The 5619-nt window shown below is 41.4% G+C and overlaps 1 protein-coding gene across 1 annotated transcript in view; it reads right to left on the bottom strand.

The window, feature by feature from the left end:
- Positions 1-5619, bottom strand: part of LOC101854951 (tyrosine-protein phosphatase non-receptor type 5) — a gene marked incomplete in the record, with an annotated part of 40556 nt that overhangs the window by 5421 nt on the left and 29516 nt on the right.

Genomic DNA, 5619 nt, shown 5'->3' on the forward strand with positions numbered 1-5619 from the left:
CGTGCGCTTCATATGTTCTTTGTAAATGTAATATTGTACAGCGCATTGAGCACTTTTTTGTGGAAATGCGCTTTATAAATGCAATTTATTATTTATTATTATCATATATAGATACACCAACATTATGAGATTACTATGTTGTTGTTGTTTTTAATATATTGAAGGTAATTTGTTGTGGTTGTTTATGGTCACGATGGAAATTGTTTGTACTTAACGTGTTTCGCTGTTGTTGTTAATTTGTAATTGATGTTGATGGCGCTATTGTCTTATTGATGCGGATGCTTTGGCAACAGTGGTTGTAATCATACTGACACAGTGTTATCAGACGGTGCTGCTGTTGTTGATGTTGTCATTAATTGTTACAGTTTCTTCGTTTGCGCTAGAAGCGGTGGTGATGTTAATCTGAGGCGATTATAATACCTTTTATATTGGTGGTAGCGATAATGTTGCCAGCTTTGTTGTTGGACGAGAGCGTATAGCTGTGAAAGGGTGAGAGATGATGTTCTTGGTGCAGTGTGGTGGTGGTGGTCTCTGGTATGCTGCGTATACCATTCACTAAAATGAAATGTTTTGAACGTCCCTTTCAGCACCGTTATTTTATTTAAGATGAGGGACCTCCGAGTTTAAAGTCTGTCTCCGAATAGACCAAGCGAAATAGGAAATTCGTGTGAAGGTCGGACACATTATTAATCTAAATTTTCTAATACATGTACCACCAAAAAGCTGAGCTGACAGGACAGACGTCGGGTTAAGGGAAGTAATCCGTGCATAACTAACATGTACGCTCAATCATTATTAGTAGTATTTTCCCCTCGATCATGCATTGCATTGACTTCTCATAATCCCAAACAAAAGGCGAAACTGTGAGGAAGGATAAGAAAGAGGAAATGTACAGTCGAATCAGCTCACAGATGGCCACCTGTATAAGACAACAACAGCACAAACAACCACTTTACACCCTCCACCCCCCTCCTAGTTTTTTTCCATTATACTGAGCAGGTCAGTTGCCAAGTTCCTACCCAAAACTGTCGCCTATCAACCTAGAGGTCTGAAGTTCATTCCCAGCCAGCAATCAGGTTTTCTTTTCATGTTTACTACATACTTTGATCCTAAGGTAAAAATGCAAAATTGGGGATTTTTACATCCCCATCGACACAATTTAGATCATATAGGAGGCAGGCCTCAACCCTGCAAGTCAGGCTAACCCAGACTCAGAGGGATACAACAGCCTTTGCAGAAAGACTGAGATACTCAATAAAAAGGCTATCAACCGTATGGTCGTGGGTTCGAATCCCGTCAGGGGACCAACGTGGTGTCCTTGGGAAAGGCACTTTACACGAATTTTCCTCACTTCACTCAGGTGGGAATGGGTACCCGGCTATAGACAGCGAAAGATCTTGTCAGTTTGTCAGTGTTTGAGCGTTTAATCAGCAGCTTGCACTGTATGCTTCTCGGAAAGCTGAGAATGTTTCGGAGTGTTCTATGGTCTGCTGGGGTAACAATATAGTGTAAAGCACATAGAGCCTGCTGTTGAGCTGGGATATGCGCTATACAAATGCTATTTATCATTATTATTATTTTAAAATTTCGGGAATTGAACTCAGGTCTTCTGTGTGCGATGGCGAAATGCCTACCTCCTGGACCACAGATGCAGGTTCCACAAATATGAAGATCCCGTTGCCCAGTCAGTAAGTGATAAAGACATCATAACCCAAGGATCAGTTGGTGTAATGCCGAGCATGAAGCCTGTGGGGGCTGATTTTTTCTTGTACAAGTAGGCTACAAGTATTAATTACTGAGAAATTGAGTTGCAAAACTTATCACTACAATGAGGAGAGGCAAAATTGTCTTAGGGGTAAGATTATGTCAGGGATGGGGATGGGAATGATAGAGGATAAATAGCAACAAAAACATACCCCAAAAAAAAAGGGGGGGGGGGGGGGGGCGCTTTTTGGACTCTATACGAACGACCATTAATTCTTTTGATTAGAAAGAAGAGTCTAGAAGCAGTGAAAGGGGTTGGGGGCATGGAAAGTGGGGGTGGGAGAGGTGAAGGGAGAAGAGGAAAGAAAGGGGGAGGAGAAAGAAAGAGGGTAGAGGATGAATAGATAAGATCAGGGGGATGAGGTGGAGGAGGTGAGACATTGTGCATCTTACTATCATTAACATTTCCATTTAAAGAGACAGTCTCATTTTTCTTCATTCATTATTTTTTGTTTTTTTGTAAAGTGTTTTACGGCGCTCGCAACTGCATAAGGTCATATGAGCACGTGGGGCACACCTAATATTTTCAGTTGGTAGGAAATTTTGAACTTTGCCCAGGTGGCGGCCGAAGCCTACTCTTATCGATTTTAGACCACCAGGGGATCTTTAACGTGCGCAACTTGCACACGGGCCCTCCGAGATTTTTCGCCCTTGTCCGAGAAGGCTAGGTGTAGATCTTTCCTACCAGAAGATCAGGGGTGTGGCAGAAAGACAGCAGTAAGGAGGAGCCAAGGAGTAGCAGTAGAAAGGCTGCAGAAAGAGTCAGGAGCCCAGAGGAGGGGGCAAAGGAGGTGAGGGGGTGGGGGCAGAAAGTGGAAATGAAAGCAGACAACAGAAAATTGCTAGAGAGCAGGAAAGGAGGTGAAAGGAGACAATTTTATAGAAGAAAATTTTTCGGTCGCTACCCGGATTCGAACCCGGGACCTTTGAATGAGAGGCCAACACCTTAACCTCTAGGCTACGAGAGCCCCCTTCATTAATTACTGCAAAAAAAAAGTAAAAGAGGCCAAAGAAGTAAATGTAGTTCTACTTTAACTTTGAAAAGAAAAAGAACAACTGCAGTGAAACAGTACCATACATCAATTTATTTGTTTTTTAACGTTGTAATTCATGTCAATAAAGTATTTTGTGGCTTAGAGGGGTTAGCACCATTCCACAAGTGTCTACATTGCCTGAAGTTTTGAGAAAATTAAGGGGGATGGATACATAAGGGACACAATTTTTAAACTAAAGACAAACTGAAACAACTTTTGTCACAGGCAGTAAGTATGAGACAAAAGATTCATGTTCAATTGTTGACACACTCGATTACGTAAACCATTGCTAAGGAAACGGCAGCCATCTTGAAAATTGGCTAAAATTTTTCTTCTCCACCATTTCTACAGTATTTAACTTTTTAAAAATTCTGTAACGTGCAAAACGTCACAAATACATAGGTGCCTGCAGCTGGCCATTTTGATTTTTGATACTATACTTAGAAAGTATCCAAAATTGTTCACAAAGTTGGGGATATGGAATTTGATCTTTAAAAAAGATTTTTGGCAGAAAAAATATATATGGTAAAACAAATTCTAAAGCAAAATGTAAAAAACTAACCAGCCCACTAAGAGTACAAACCATTTCTCTAACTACATGCCGAATTTCAAGTCTCTGTGTTGGAAAATTTAAAAATAGGTGGAGAAAAAAAAAAGAACAGCATATACACTGGCAAGCAAAAAGTGGTGAAAAAGTGTGTTTTGAGAAAAACAAGGTTAAACATAAAAAATGTTAGTACACAAAGTAGAACCAAATAAAATTGAATTCTGTTAATGTTAATCCAGCCGTGCAGTCTCAGCATTGAGAAGAATAGGACTCACATGGTGCTAGCGTGTCGTACGAGGCGACTAAATGGCGAACCAGGTAGTGACTCCTGAAACAGAGTCATCCTGCCTCCAGGTCGGGGAATGAGTCACGAGGCTAACAACCTCTCTCGTAAAAAGAACCTGTTACAGAAACACATACAAGCAAAAACCATTATCTTTGCTTGGCTGATCATGGATCTCCGAATGGAGAGTTTATGATGCAAGGCAGCAAATGCCGAAAGGAAGCTGCTGGCCAGAAGCCTCCACCATCATCCAAGTCCAAGACTCTTCGAATCGGCTCGTGGAACGTTAAGACCCTTTATGAGGCTGGAAAAAAAGCGCACAAGTTCTCCAAGAGATGCACCGATACCAACTACACATATTGGGAATCAGCGAGACCCACTTGAACCAATCTGGACAGAAGCGAATGAAAGAGGGGGAGCTTTTCATTTATTCAGGAAATGACAGTGATGGACCACACAGGGAAGGAGTAGGAATGGTCATAAAAAAATAGCGCAAAAGACATTCAGGGGTTGGGAAGCACATGGTCCAAGGATCATCATGGTCTCTTTTGGAACTAAGAAAGAACTCAAGGTAAGAGATGGTCGGAAGAAGGTCATAAACATGAACATCATACAAGTGTATGCTCCAACCAATGATGCAGAAGTGGAGAATAAAGATGACTTCTAGAACCGCATGCAGAGCGTCATCGACAAACTTCCAGGAAAGGACATCAATATTGTCATGGGAGAACTAAATGCAAAGGTAGGTTCAGACAATAGTCACTATGAGGAAATCATGGGCAGACATGGATTAGGAGAGGCAAATGACAATGGAGAAAGGTTCCAAAACTTCTGTACATTCAACAACCTGGTCATTGGAGGAACAATCTTCCCAAATAAAAGGATTCACAAGGCCACTTGGGTCTCCCCGGACCGAACAACGGAAAACCAGATTGACCATTTTTGCATTTCCCGAAAGTTTAGACGTTCACTGGAGGACGTCCGAGTCTTACGAGGAGCAGACGTTGCATCAGGCCACCATCTGATCCTTGGAAAGATGACACTAAAACTGAGAAGCTAATCACAAGTCACAACTGGAAATCGTCTAAAGTATGAAGTGAGCCTTCTGAAAGACCCAGTAAAGAAGAATAAGTTCAAGTTGGAACTGAAGAACAGATTTCAAGCCCTTCAAGATCTGGATGAATGTGAAGTCAACCAACACTGGGACAAGATAAGAGAGGCAGTAAATGCAACTTACCAGAGCACCCTAGGACCCAAAGACAACACCAGAAATGAATGGATTTCACAGGACTCACTAGACAAAGTCAAAAAAAGAAGAGAGCTGAAGGCCCAAGTCAACAACAGCTGTACTCGAACTGAGAAACTCGCTGCACAACAAGAGTACACCGAAGTAAACCGGGACGTAAAAAATTCCATCAAGAAGGACAAGAATACCTACCTGAATGGCCTAGCCGAAAATGCAGAGAAAGCAGCAACAGACGGGCACTTGCGGATTGTACACCAGACAACAAAAACTCTTTCAGGTAGGTTTGGCAAGCCCACCAGTGAAAGACAAAGAGGGAAAGACTATCTTCAACCCAGAGGGGCAACTTAACCGATGGAGAGAACACTTTGATCAACTCTTGAACAGACCATCTCCAGAAAACCAACCAGAAATTCTTCCAGCCAGAAATGACCTCCCAATAGTTACGGAACCACCTTCAAGAGAGGAAATTGCAGCCGCTATAAAAACACTGAAGTCCCACAAGGCAGCTGGTCATGTAACTCAATAGAATGACCAAACACAAAATGAGAATAGACATCTTCTTTCCTCTTGAAAAAAAAAAAGAATGGTGATCTGAACATATAACCTCAAATTGTATGGATTGAACTACCTAATTTAACGTATTCATACAAGGTATCTGATGCCATACAATCGGCGGATTCCAAGTAGTGTCCTTTTAGAAATTTTGATTTATAATAATATTGCTCCATTTATTATTTTAATATTA

Source organism: Aplysia californica, unplaced genomic scaffold, assembly GCF_000002075.1.
Source record: "Aplysia californica isolate F4 #8 unplaced genomic scaffold, AplCal3.0 scaffold00213, whole genome shotgun sequence".
NCBI lineage: Eukaryota > Metazoa > Mollusca > Gastropoda > Aplysiida > Aplysiidae > Aplysia > Aplysia californica.